The following is a 15,860-nucleotide window of genomic DNA, read 5'->3' as shown; positions in this document are numbered from 1 at the left end:
AATAACCATTATCAATTTCAAAAATTACTCCCATATAATACCTAATTATCCTTAATTATTAAACCCATTCTTTTCTCTCCCTCTTCATCGTTCGTTCTCTCTTAAAGTAGCCTTTCAACCTTAGTCACTCCACTCTAGTACCATCCACTCCCTCTTGTTCGTTGTTTCACAGTTTATTTCCTCATCTCTGGAGAGTCTTCATATCTAATATTCAAGGCATTTTCTTTTTTGAAACTTTTTTGTTCGTAGCATTTTTTTTTTTGAAACTTTTTTGTTCGTATTAATCATACTTTTCTTCCTTGGGTACTTTTTTATAATGATTTCGGGTTAATGGTATTTAACTCATTCTTGTTTCTTTCTTCATCACTCCTCTCTATAACATCCTTCCATCCACCAATACCCCACTCCACTATCATCTGTTCCCTCTCATTCATTGCTCCATCATTCATTTCCTCATCTTTGGTTAGAAAAATCCTTTCTAGTGTTGAAAGTGTGGTGCTCTTATTGGGATCTTTTTTATTCTTGTTGATTCTATTCTTCTTGCTTGGGTAACTTTTTTTGAATGATTTTGGGTTAGTGATTTTTTTTCTTTTTGTTTATTGCTCTTATTGCTTGGTTATTTTTATTGTTTGAGAATGGTATCTTTGTCGCATAATTAAAAGCATATTTGTATGGTATTTTTGCACATAAAAAAAAATTCCTACACGCATCCAAAATTGTAGATGTCTTGGTAAAATCTTAAAATTTGTTCTGTGGTACTAACATCTTTAACAATCACAGCTTGTTTTAAGAGAAGTTATTAATGTAGATAGTGGTGTTTAGTGGTGTTTGATAGGGTGAACAGTAGTAAGATTAATTCTTAAGTGAATAAGCTAGAAGGTTGATATGATGATGAGATATACACGGCAATATTTGTATATTCTAATGTTTGAACATGGTGATTTTGATTGACTTAGAGGTTGAAATTCAAAATCCGAAAGGAAGAGGACTCTTACGCAATTCAATTTTATTATGTCATAATGGAGTGATGTAGATGGATGTGATTGAAACTCCCTAATGCAAATTTAGTGGGGGCTAGAAGGTTACTCATTATCATTGGATATACTGTGAATTGAGAAAATTGAAATTCTATTAAGATGAGAATATGAAAATCCACATGTCCAAATTCAAACAACATGTCTAGCTTGTTCAAATTTTAAGTGCTTTGGAAGATGAATTATACACAAGTAGATTTTGAATTGTAGATGTTTGAACATGGAGATTTGATTGACTTGAAGGTTGGAGTTCAAAATCTGGATAGAGGAAGACTCTTGAGTAATACAATTTGATTTGAACAATGTGCAGGTATATAATTGTATAGAAGCGAAAGTTTCTTAAAATTGAATGGTGGTGGAATGCTATGCTACTAACTCTCTGCACGTGGGATTTTAACATATTTTTGAGAAAATTGAGATTCTTACATGTTGGGACTAGGATAATTGGTTGTCAGAATTCGGACAACAAGTTTAGCTTGCTAGAATTTATTATGCATTAGTTAATGTATCTAGACATCCCCAAGTCTAGCTATTTTAGATACTGTTGGGTTATTTTCTCTTTCTTGTTCTTTATGTACTTAATAAGCCACTAAACTATGTCTTAGTTTATGGCTTTTAGCAGCAACAAATAATTACTTTTAAAAAAAAAACAAAGCAATTATAGCTACAAAATTGTTCGCATTGTGTGCTATTATGTTCATGCATGCAATTAAATGTCTTTACTGCCTTATTATGGTATCACATTTTTAGGAGCTTTTCTGAGTGCTTGGCAAAACAATACTCTTAGCAATACTATAATCAATGAATTCTCATTAATTCATGATAAATGTTAACAATATAGATTAATACTAGCATATATCCATTGTATTTTTCACTTTTCTTTTTGAAATAGAAGATATAAATATATTTTGCATTACTTAACTTAAAATACATAGCGAGAGGAGTTTGAAACTTAAACAAGAAGAACACTTAATTACCTAAATAAGGAAACAAATAGAAACTGAAATTTCCAAAATGGCATGGTTACCTTTGAAAGAGTTTTAAATTGTTTGATGCAGTGACTTAGATGAGTGAAAGCATTCTAGGATCTAGATTGTCAGTCTATAGGGTTAAATTCTCCTAACGAGATGCAAATATAATAAGAAAAATAAATGTTTGTTGTCTTACTCCTTTGCCATAGGTTTGTGATTATTTATTGTATGTTTATCTTTATTGTTCCCTTCATAACAACACAAAGCTTGGATCTGAAAATCTAATTTCTATAGCCATGACTTGTTTGGGTTTGCATAGAAATTTAAACAAGAGAAAAAAAGATTGTAGTTGCATTGATAGTATTTTTAGAGATGTGTGTTGTTATTTAGTTCTGGATTATGCTCACATGTGTTTGCACTTTACAAATTCGTAGGTGAAGGTTGAGATCTTATAGCCTACAATTTTATGTAATTGGACAGTATGTGAGCGACTTATGCACGACAAAGATTGTTGATGTATTTTACAAGTTAGAATGAATTGGCATGCCTTTTTCAAACAATGTAAAATGCTAGAAAGTATTAGAAGGTTAAAGTCAGCAAAAACATGTTTATAGACAAAACTAAAGAGTTATAGTACGTTGGTATGCTAATTCACCAACAAAAATGTTGACAGAAGAATCATTGGCATGTGGCTAGAAATACCCTTGTTGGTAATGTCCATTACGTCGATGATAGAAAAATCCATCGAAATATTCTCTGACAAAAAATTTTGTCGACCATTCTGTCGGGAAAGTAGCTAATCTGTTAATCGGAGGAGTGATCGATGATCTAACTATTCCATCAATAAATTCTATTAGTAGTCTATCGATGGATTGTACACAAATCTCATCAACAGATTCCATCAGTAAAAAGTATGAATTTGTTGATAATAATATAAATTCTATCAGTATTTAAAAAAATTAAAATACAATGATAAAAAATTAAAAACTACATGAATACAAATACGTAAAAGAAATAATTTCAAATATTACAAATATGTAAAAAAATTTAAGTAAAAAAACATTAATACAAATTGTATCATTTTTATTACAATCAATTAAAAATAAAATGTCAAAAACATATAAGTATATGAAAAATACAAATGAAAAAATAAATACAAATATATTTACTAGACAACATCCCTTCGTCACAAGGGCTTATCGATCTCTTTGATGAAGATTCGGCATGAACTGTTAACCACATCACGTAATTGAGGATCTTTCAGATGCTAAACTCCAAGTTCATTAAACACTGGAGTAGTCTAGCATCCCTATGTTTATAGTATTAACATACAAGACACATCCCTAGTCGATTGAGAATCTTCTAGTGATTAAGTATTCAATCATTTGATAATGGAGGTTTACAGATAGAATACGTAATCAACCGACAAAAAAGATCAACAATCCACTCAAGAGGTGATCTTACATACTAATACTAAGAGTATAAAGAGAATCTTACATTTTGTAGTCTTTGTCTGTTTTCCTTTCAAAAATTTCTATACCAACAGCTTATATATTTTATGGACATAACATACCTACTCGAGATTACAATGTACTCAACCCTTATTTGCTACATTATGGTAAGTAATTTGGTCAAGTCCATTGAATCTACAAGGGACAAATTGTACCATACTCCTCAATTGGAAGCTTGGATGGTTCATTGAAATGACTAATGCACCTAATGATGAAAACTCATACATTGTAGGAAATATATCAACCCCAACAACAAATATATTCTATAGGCCTAACCAACTAATCCAAATTAAAATCAATTTGAGGTTGGTCGATTAGATTCATGGAATATCCAAGTGATAGGTTTTGTTGTACTTATTGAACAGAATAAATGACAAATTATTGTTGGTCTTTAATTTTCTTACTTGCAAGAAATCAATTTCAACAAAAGCTTAATCATCACACATAAACAATCTATGCCATTAACAAATCGCAGTACCTTGCACACATGAAAATGGCAAACCCAAAGACTACAATGGTTTTCATAAGACATCTATGAAAAGAAGATACTTGTCACAACCCAATCTCAGGTTCATGACCGACGTAAGTGTATCGAAAGGAATAACCATCTTTTCCTATGCAAGGCTAAATAGTGATTAAATCAAGTACTCATAACTATGCCAACATATCATGATTAATTATATATATAAGAAAATATATTAATCATCATGCATGCTCATGTGCTCAACATTGCAAAAGTAAATAAACATAAATCCAAGCATCAGCCATCTTATGGTGGATACCACCCATAAGTCATTTCGAGGCAAAGCATTCAAGTATAATCATTACACAGTATTAATTACTAGATGATATAAATAAGTCAAGTTTATAATAGTCTAAAATATAAAGACAAACTTGACCAACAGAGTACGACACTAGTAAAAGGTTTACGCCTATTGGATGCCATGACGATCACCTACCAGATCAACCACGAAAGGCAACTCCTCCCAAATGGATAGTGAGTCATGTAATATGCTGATATGAAAAAAAAAGACGTGTGAGTCATAAAGACTCAGTGAGCAAATAAGAGGAAGGGCAATAAACAAATGGAGAAAAGTATTTAGAAAATATACTTTTAAAAACATGAAAATAGATAATAAATCAATATATGCAAAATCCATTTTTTAGGCACTAATACAAGTCGGGTCTTGCTTACCAAGTGTCCTCACTTGACATCTCTACTTACCGAGCATGTCAATAATCATTGGTCGTTAACCCGACCAATCCCATAACTCGCGAATTCATTATCTTTCAAACATCCTCAAGAAACGTATACTTCTTATTCTCTCCAAGATTAATGTCTTTCAACCGGTTCAAGGATGGGTAATTCTTTTTATAAAATATAGTTGTAAAACAGTTCATAAACCTTTTTAGAAAAATGTTTGGAAAATTTGGAAGTCAATCAAAAGTTCGATTAAAACATTATTTCAAGAATGTTCAAAACATAATTTGGGTATTCTCTGGGCTTATTTATGAAAACAAAATTAGTTCTTCTTCATAAAAACTTTTGAAAACAATTAAGTTTAAAAATATGCTTAATTTATAGATACATAGGACCTATGAATCGATAGGTGACCGCATCTATTGATTGATTCCTTGAATCTATCAATAGATAGAAGATATAATACAATTTTGAAGATTTTATGTTAAATCTATCAATACTTTAAGAACAAGTATCGATAGATGAGTTACAAAAAGCAAATATTCAACCTAGAACTCATCACAGGACCTTAACTAAGTCTATAAATCAACCATAGACAAGTACACAACATATATTCAACAAATTTGCATAAGTTATAACATGATAAACCAATTCAACAATGAATTCAACAATGTCTTAGTCTAAACCACCACATTAGACATTCATTCATTAGCACTTAGCCTAAATCACCACATTAGACATTCATTCAAGAGCACTTAGCCTAAATCACCATATTAGACATTCATTCATTAGCACTTAGTCTAAATCACCATATTAGACATTCAATCAAGAAAAAATGGAACTCTAAACAAGGACAACTAAACCACCTAATGTCGTCACACTGGAACTGAATAGTCCATTACTTTATGGTCTACAACTATTCATAAAAGGGAAGTACTTCGTTAGCTACCAATCCAACGAGTCCCCCAAAAATTGTCAATTGACTCAAGCTACCTTTCATTACGCACAATGGCTAGTGTCCCCTGCTACTAGCTATAGGTCTTTACACCAGTAAACTCCAATAACCATAATACACAATTCAATATGCAATGAACAATAAGCCAAGGAACAAAACAATTCATCCATAGACATAGTTATAATCCTTAGTCAACAACCATGACACCATTCACAATAGTCAACCATAAGTACCATGGAATCAATAAAGAGAAAACATTTCTCATGCATCTTTTAAAATCCATCCATCACACATCAATCATTCACAAATGAGATGTTAAGGTATAAAAGCATTGAAAGTTTGTTCTCATTTTCAAATACCATATAGTAGACTATATATAGCTAGTTTATAGTTTTCACACACATCCTTGAAAGCATTTGTTCACCACACAAATGTAGTCAAATTCACTTTTTATGCAAGGCTAAAGTATTGGCATACATAATTATATCAAAATAATTAAAAATGTCACATCCACCCACCTCAATGAAGTGTGCCTTGCTCTCTTTCACCTTTCCTCGAACACTTGCTTTTCCACAACTTTATATCTCCTTCACAAAACCTAACACAATGTTTCCAACATTAATACTTGGTATTACTAACCTAATAATCATCAAATTATTCCTAAAAAATCTCCAACAATGTTTAATCCAAAATCCAGCATCTAATTTAACCTATAACTAAAGGATTTAAGTCAACTATAAGCTAAAGTTAGAGCAACTTTACCTTGGTGAGCTTGAGAACCTCAAAACTAACTCAAAAACCTAAGTTTCACGATTAAAACGAATATCAGCAACTTTATAAAATTTTAGGAAATTTAAACTTAGGATTAATTAGTTAAAAAATGATCATTTACCTTCCAAGTCACTTAGGATGAAAAACCAAGCTTAGAAATCATTTTGAATCTTCAAATATCCTTTGATTTGATGAAAAATGGAGTTGAGAGCATATGGTGGCTGTGTTTTTGAGAGAAAACCAATTTTGCCATTTTGAGAGAAGTATGAGGATTTAAGGGTTTTAAATAAAGAGTGAAAAGACCAAAATGTCTCTTTTTTTTCCACTTTGGATGTCATTTATTGATAAATCGAGTCGATCTATTGATAGATTTAGTCATCTATCAATAGATCGCCAAATTTATTGATAGATTTAGTCATCTATCGATAGATCGCCAAATTTATCGATAGATGTTCATTCGTTTTTAATTTTTAGGTTTTCTAGGTTAATTTATCAATACATAATGGACATGTATCAATAAATACACTTCATAATACAGTTTTAAGTCCAAATATCACTTCTTTTGACTCTAAAAAGACTTCAACTCCAAGATAAACTTATACATTTACTAAAATATGGGCTTTCCAAGTTAAAATGCTTCTATAAACAGGTTTAGAAATGCTAAATCGTTAACTCACCAAGTTATGCTATAATTCTAACCTTTATCTAAAGACAAGGTTTCATACTAATACCATAAAACACATTAATCAATCAGAAATAAAAAAAAATTAAAGTTAATTGGAAAAATAAAGCATAAAACAAGAAAGAAATATAAACTCACATTACTGAGGCTGTAAACACAATACATGAAAAGATCAATCTCTCCAAATGATTCTTAACTTCTATGACTCAATACTCTAAACCATGCCTCTTCCTTCCAAGTTTATCAGATAAATATAGAAACATAGTTTGGTAAACTTGGAAGCAATGCTAACCAAACGATGTCACTATATTAATTTGATAACCTTGGTAGGAGAAGGCACAGTTTGGAGTATGGAGTTTTAAAAGTCAATAATCATTTGGAGAGATTAATCTACTCAAATATTGTGCCAAAAATTAAAGAAACTAAAACTAACAATTTAACTAGAATCAATCAATTAAAAATCTAGAACCACAATATCACCTCAATGTTTCATCTGAATCTTTTCTACTCTCTCTTTACTTACTAGATAGGCTCAAGTTGTTACCTAGAGTTCCAATGTATTTGTAAGTCTTTTCTGATGTTCTTACAAAATAACCTTCCTTAACCAACTTATTATATTCTTATGTAAATTGAAATTAAGAAAGACTCATTAAGCTGACTCTAATTATGGCTATATATGACATGTAAGTGTATTCATACCCTACATATGAATCAAATCATTCATCTCACTCAATTGATGTTGAATGTATGTTATTTCATCCTTGGCTTACTCTAAACTCCTTTTTCTAGTTTTGTTTAGGCTTACAAATCAATCTAATTGATGATCAAACGATCAGATGTATTAAGAACAGGATTAAAATAAACAACTCAAACACTGTCAATCATAAATAATAAAAAATATTAAAAATTCAAACTATGCATTGGATTCAATTGCAATTCTAGATTAAAAGAATTTAATTCCCCATAACTATTAAAAACATCATTCAAAAAAGTTTAACCATCAAAACTAAACAAAGAAAGTATAAAGATAACAAAAGAAGAAAGAACTCCAAGATTTATCAAGTCTTCGATCCAAAATCTTCCCTTTTTCCCTTGATTTCTTGCTAGCTTGAATGCCTCTTTCTTTTTGAAAAAATCCTCTTTTCATTCCTTCTTAAATGTACTCTAGAAAGGTGGTTAAATAAGGCTCAAGTTCGAATCAAAATAAAAGTCGGTTTGCATCAAACTCTTCTCTAATAAGTGGGCATCACGACCCTCTCTCCTTAGTCACCAAAGCACCAAGGCCTCTAGCATTTTAAAGCATACATCCCTTGTCATGGCATTGAGGCACTCATGCTTCCATGGTCGCAGCACCTTATGTTTTGTTTCACCAATTCTACTTTACTAAACTACATCAAATTGTGACATGATTTACTACATCTTCTAAGTTAAATTGGGCAAAGTGTTAAACATGAAAGTTGTAGCCCTATCTCTTAGCATTCCATTGGCCTAAGAATAATGTAAATTGGACTTTTGTAGTGAAAGATATTCTTGAAATACCCAAACATGTGCAGCAAAAGTCTACACCTTGAATGCATTCTTTTTCACAAAATATCACCCTTTTCATAACACACTTACAAAAACAACAACTAACTTAAATAATAACTAAACTTAATGCAAAATATCATAAATTAACTTGAAGCAAATGAACCCAACATAATTTAATAAAATAAAATAAATGACTAAAAATAACTAATTGCTAAACTAAATCTCAAGAACTTAAACAACATACACTCAAAATTGTGACCAAATAACTATACAAAACAGAGTTATCAATCAATCAACCATATCAATAATCTCAAGACAAATGACCATAAATACCATGGCTTCACCAAGGGGAATTTGATAACTCTATTATATAAAGTTGTCTTGCCACATTTTGAGTCTTAAAATAGCTAACTCCTAGAGTTTTAGGTGTGGTTTTAGGTAGCTTTCATTACTTTTCTTCAATTAGTTTAAACTTAAAGTATGTTGAATCATTTTAATTCAAGAAATTTTAGTTCAATTTCATATTAGAAGTCCTAAATCCAGCCATCACTAATTTAGTTCCTTATTCTTGAAGGTTCTCAAGTGCATAAAGCTTAATGGATGATGAACCATGCAAAGATGGCTAGGTGCAGACTCTCACCAAACATGTTGTAGTATCTTGAGCATAACTCATGCTACAAACATTTGATCAACACAATTCTTGAATCACTAGAAAGCTAAGAGGAAGAGCTACAATATTCATGTTTATCATTTTGTGCAGTTTTAAACAAATAGTGGTCAAAATCACATTAGAAGAAGCAAGATTGTTGCAGTTCTACACAACGCAACTTAAAGGGCTAGTGTCACAGCCTCAAGAACTCAAAGGCCGCAATGCCAAGGATGCATGAGCATCCCCATACATTAGGCAGAGAGCAAGGTGTCAGGGTGTTAGCCACCTAGCATCTTGGCCCTTGATGCCACATTTACTCGAGAGCCCAGTGTCGAGGTGCCAGCCACTCGACACCTAGGTGCCAGCACGTGCTTTTTACATTTTTTCTTTTTTCAATTTTTAAATCTTGGGGCTTTTAAAGGGGGTATAAATAGGACTTTTTGATTTGAGAAAAGGGGGCTAGTCAAAGCATCTAATCAAAGGAAAAAGAACCACAAACAAAAGAAAAGAAAAGGAAAAAGTAAGTAAGATTGAAGCTTCAAAAGCTATAGAAATTTGTTTCTCTCTCTAGATTTGTTCTTCTCTCAGCTTTTTTAGCTATATTGATGGTTTCTTTCTTGTGGGTGATGTTTTCTATGGATATTATGAACTAATTTGCTTATTCTAGGATTATGATTGAACTCATCATGTAAATTTGAATCTTTATTATCTCTTTTGCTTATTATCAATGGGTATTGAGTTGTTTATTTCAATTTATGCTTAATGCTTCTAATTGCTTAATCAACAATTAGATTGAGTTGGGTATCTAGATGCAACTTGACAAAAAGAGTTTAGATTTGTCAGTTAAAATTCTATTACGCAAGTATACGTATCGAATAGATAGTATATTAGCAAGCAGAGTATCGATCCCATAGAGAATTGATCTAAAATTTTACTAAGTACTAAAATTAGAACAATTTAGTTTTATTCAAACAATTAAAATCTTAATTCTAATTGAACTAAAATTATACAACTAAAACTAATTTAATTACAAATTAAAGCAACAAAATAATTGGGCAAACAGCAAATCAAATAAGCCTAGGATTACAATATCTCTTACACTTCATCTAAATCTTACCTCTCTTTCTTAACTTATTTCAATAGGTTGAATTGCTAACCTAGAGTCCTAAATTATTTATAAGGGTCTCCCAACTCATCTTATAAAAATATCTATTTTAACTAAAACACTATATCCCTATGTGAATTGAAATTAAAATAGACTCATTCAATTCAGGCTCTAATCTGGCTACATATGGCTTATAGGTATATCCCTATCCTATACGCAAATCAATTAATATGATCATATGCTATCCCAATTTTAGTCTACACTAAACTCCCTTTCCCAAGTTTATTTAGGTTCCTAGATCAATTTAATTGGTGGCCATGCAATTAAAAGCATTAAGCACAAATCGGAATAAGCAATTCGAATCCCATTAAAGATAAGCAAGAAAGAGATTAAAAGTTAGATTACATGTGAGTTCAATTGCAATCTTAGAAAAATAATTTAGATCATAGTGTCTAATAAAAACAATATCCAAAGAAATTTAGCCATGAATCCAAGTCAAAGAAAATAAGAAAAACACAAAAGTAAAGAGAGAAAACTAATAGTTAAAGTTTTGTGATCTTGATTCTCCCGCCAATTCTCTTGTTTTCTTGGTTATTTCTTGGCTTCAAATCTTCAGAATAGTTGCTTGTTGCCTCTCCTCTAAAATCTCTGAAAAAAGCTCCTTAAATAGGCTCCAAATAACCTAACTTTCGAAATCTCATTAACTTTCTTTATTTTTTGGAAAGTCGTGCAGCGCTTCTCCAGCGCTGCAGCGCTGAGCTCTCTGAAAATTTGTATGTGTGCTTCCTTTCATCAACGCTGCAGCCTTGTTTTCCCAGTACTGTGGCAGTCTATCAACTTCAAACGTGAGTTTCACCCTGATATGTTAGGAACTGGGCAAAGTAGTAAACATAAAAGTTTTATCCCTGTCTCTTAACTTTCCAATGGATTAAGAATACATCAATTGGACTTCTGGATTGAAAGATTTCCTCCAAATACCGCATCATGTTCAGTCTTTACATACTGCTGCAGTGGTCCGACTTTGACAAATATTTTGACCATGATCCATTCAGAACTGGGTGAATTGATACAACTAAACTTTGTAGCTCTTCTTTTTAGGATTCTAGTGGTTCAAGAATCACTTCATTTGGAGTTTTTTAGAGAGAGATATGTTCAAAATACCGAAACATATATGAACAAAGTCATGGCCATACTTTCACTGATTTTCATCAAATGAGCCTTTTTCATCAATTTCTTACAAAAGTCATAAGAGAAATTAGCAGTAACTACTCTTAAAGAATTTAAAACAAAACAACATAAAATTTAACTAAAATAACTTAAATTAATCTCTTAACAAGTAATCAAAACTTAAACTAGAAAAACACTTAAAATGCTAAAATTCGAACCTAAAATCTCAAAGATCTAGCTACTTCAACTCTCAAAATGAGTCAAAATAACTCTATATAATAGAGTTATCAAGATTGGACCGAAAATTGGAATAGCATGTGTTCAACTCACTTAGTTGTATAGGTGACTTGATTTGTAATTAGGATAGAAATATACTTAAATGCCACATGCACTCATGTTAGAACAAATGCTTAAAGAACCTTTTTTCAATTGATTAACATAGATATATAGTGAGTCAATTAAGAATGGTATTTGTTCAAGGACCTTGACAAAGACTTGTACATAATTTTGGACTCTTGGCTAGCAAACAACCCATTGGAGAAGTTTGGCATTTTTAAGGTTTCATCATTGGAGAAGTTATTTATTTAATTATATAACCTTGTCTTTTTATTTTATTTAAATATTTTTGTAAATCCTTGGGCAGTGAAAATTTTTCAAAACCTCTAAACACTCATAGCATAATTTTGGACAATTTCCTTACCCAAAAATTCCTAAGAAGCCACTTTTGGCATTCTTGAGATTTTATCATTAGAGAACTTACATAAATTACGTGAACTCCTAATTTTTAAATGTCTCAAAAAAACATAAATAGAAATTAAAATTAAAATTATTTATAAAAATAACTTACCTAATTGGGTTGACAAACCCAAAAAGAAACCAAACTACAAATTCAAATCCCAAGCGTGAACTATTAGGAGTGAGGAGCACTTTTCTAAACCCTATTCAAGAAACTAGAACATCCTTTCTTTTTATCTCTTCCTTTAAGCAAAATAGTTTCCTTAGAAAATAAATTGATTTTCCTAGATCTAAATGAAATTGAAACCCAAGAACCTAAGAACTATTTTCTCTCTCTTTTTTCTATTTTTGTTTTCTTCCTTCCCTTTGACACTGATCCTAGACTATATTTGTAGCCAATGTATTTTAGTCCATCTTAAATTGGTTTCTTGAGTTTTCATTTAATCTAACTTAATCTCTCTTTAGACTTTCAATTTGATTAGGATTAGTGCACACATATCCTCCCTTTTTTTGTTTTTTATATTTATTATTTTTTTAATTTCAAAATTCAATATCTCAAACAAAATGGGGTGTCTACACATGACATTTTCTTGCTGATGTGTTATTGGATATGATGACCTGTAAATGATGATGTGGCTTTTTTTTCAATCTATTTCACGACTTTAAATTATAGAGCACAAAAATTCAATTCTTCTTTATCTCACAACACTTTTTCCCTAAATTTTAAAAAACCTATTAATATTTTTGATTTGTTTCTTTTTCCAATCCTATTTAAAACCAATAGCTCATATTGGGTAATTCTATGTTTGCACTTATAAGATCCACATTGGTGTTGGGTCATTACATGTCGGTACTATTATTATATCATTTGTAAAATGTCACATCATCATTATCATATCATTAAATTTAATATCACATCAATAAAAAAAATATCATGTTAATATAACTAAATGCCATATAAACATAGATAGCAAAAAAATTTTAATACATTGGACTGACATTATTAATTTTGAAAAATATAAGATTCAATTCTTACAATTTTTTTATAAAGACTAATCCACAATTTTAATAAAATATAAAAACTAATTATCTAATTTGACCTAATATAATTATGGCAATTGTACAAGTTATAAGCTAAATCGATGTTAATTTGTTAGATAATGATGCAGTTGGATTACTATACTCTAGTCTTCTTCTTCTTCTTACCGCCCCTAGAAATTCTAAAAGCTCAAGCTCTTTCTTGTTCCAACTTTATCTTAAAAAACTCTCAGCATGTGAGAACATTAAGTCCTGTAACATTCAACCTAACCATAGCAATTCGTTCTAAAACAACATTTGGAAAAACAACATTCGGAGAACCTGGGAACCGACTAGACCAAAAGAAACACCCTACATTGAAAATTCCAACTTGGGTTTCTCTTACCCAACTTAATAATTATGGAAGAAAAAGAAAAAGAAAACGAAAACAAAAGGGCTTGGAAAAAGATCAAAGAATTCTTTCTTTTTCATTTTACTTTTTGGTAAACATGCTTCTGATTGTCTGATTCTTGCTGCAGCTAATAAATGATTTCCCAAATTAAAACATTTGTTACTAGACAGTAATCCTTAATCCTAAACTTTATAATATTATTACTACTAATATTATTAGAAGCATTTATTATTTGTTTTTAAAAAATAAAAGTGAAAAATCATTGACCGAAGAAGTTCAATGACAAGTCAAAATTAATGCTGTCAAAAAATGGGCAAAAAAATTAAAAAAAAAAACCGGCAGTCACAATTCCTCTTCAAAATGATAAAGGCAAGAAAGACTACAGTGAGCATGGGGGCTGACGTCAATGAGGAATGATGATGGGTTGGCGAGTAATTTCATGGGGCAGTTGGTACAGGTGTTGTTAAGGTTCATGCATCCTTCCATCTTCTGGTTTAGATACATTGTCAGTTTTCTTTGGATATATATGTATGTCTTTATCAGCTTACAATAATCCAATGGCCTGGCCCTCATCCATCCAAATATAAATATTTTTATTATTTTATTTGAATTTGAATTAGAATTAAAAACTATTAGAAGATTTTTTTATTAATATATTTATATAAATAATATCTCAAATATTTAATTTATTAATTGTTATTTAAAAAAATAAAATTCGAATTCATTTTTTTAATTAAAAAAATATTTATATAAATAAATAATTTTGTGTGAACCTTTTTCAACTTTTTATTTGTATGCTCGTGTTAAGTGAGGAGCCAGGAAATGCAACGCCCCTTTCTTTACGTCTATCTTTTCGTCGCAACTTGGAAAAGGAATCTCCCTGGAAACAGCCGCTTTTGTCTTTTTACTTGTCAAGTGGCTGCAGCCTAACGGCCTTGCAGTATGATGGGCTGAAGGGCCGAGCGCCTGCCAATTGCTACACGCGGGACACGTGTAAATAGTGAGCTTGCTCTTTTTCTCGCATTTATCATTTTTTTCTTAATATTTAATATTCGTTTTCAAAAAACTTTATAAACCTGTAAGTTGCTTCGACTTTTGGTGGCACGAGATAATTATTACTTACTATTATAAGTGTTAGATACCCTACTTATTCAATATGAAATTGAAAAAAACTGATTTCATATAAAATTAAAATATCTTAATTTGTTTTTTCAAAAGAATTGGACATGAGACATTGAGAATTACCCTTTTTTTTAAAAAAAAAGCAAGAATTACCTTTTTCATTAGTTAGTATGATAATGAGTCATCAATATTACTCAACCAGAAAGTCACCTCTTATTGCGACCAATAAATCTTATAGTTTCAGATTTGATAATTCGTATATTTATGTTTTAATTATATCATGTTTATCATATGATGTAAATATAAAGCATTAATAATTATATAAATAAATATAAATATAATATAATTAATTAATTATATTAAAATTTTAAATATGTACACAAAATACATTTAATAAACGTGTAACGTGACATGATTATCACATTTAACAAATGTGTAGGGTTAAATTTTATATGACACAATTTATATAATTAAAATTTATACGATTTATAACTTATTTACATTATTGATATGATTAACATAATTAAAACCATTAAATTAAAATATATATAAGTACAATATGATTATATAATTCAAATTTATAACAAAAAAAATATAAATACCATAATATTTATCAAATATAATAAAATTCAACATCAATAAATTTTAATTACCATAAAAATATTAATATTTATATAAATAAATAAATATTTTTTAATTATATATTAAATGTGTTTACATAATAAGTAAACATAATTAAATAAATAAATAATAAATGAGTTACATGTTATACGGATACAACGATAACATAATTAATTGATTTAACACGATTAATCATATCGATATTATTAATACACAAAACATGATTAGTCTCAATCCAACATTACTTGAACTCGTATCATGTTCGTGTCTTATACAAAATTCCCAAATCTAATTTGAACCAATCTTCAAGTGATAAACATTTGACTTTTTGCTTCAGCGATTGAGATAACGAACCATAAGTACAGGCTTAATTAAGCTGT

This window comes from Theobroma umbraticum, unplaced genomic scaffold, assembly GCF_002168275.2.
Source record: "Theobroma umbraticum cultivar Fairchild unplaced genomic scaffold, ASM216827v3 scaffold_146.0, whole genome shotgun sequence".
In the NCBI taxonomy this organism is placed as follows: Eukaryota; Viridiplantae; Streptophyta; class Magnoliopsida; order Malvales; family Malvaceae; genus Theobroma; species Theobroma umbraticum.
Note: the sequence above shows the minus strand (reverse complement) of the source record.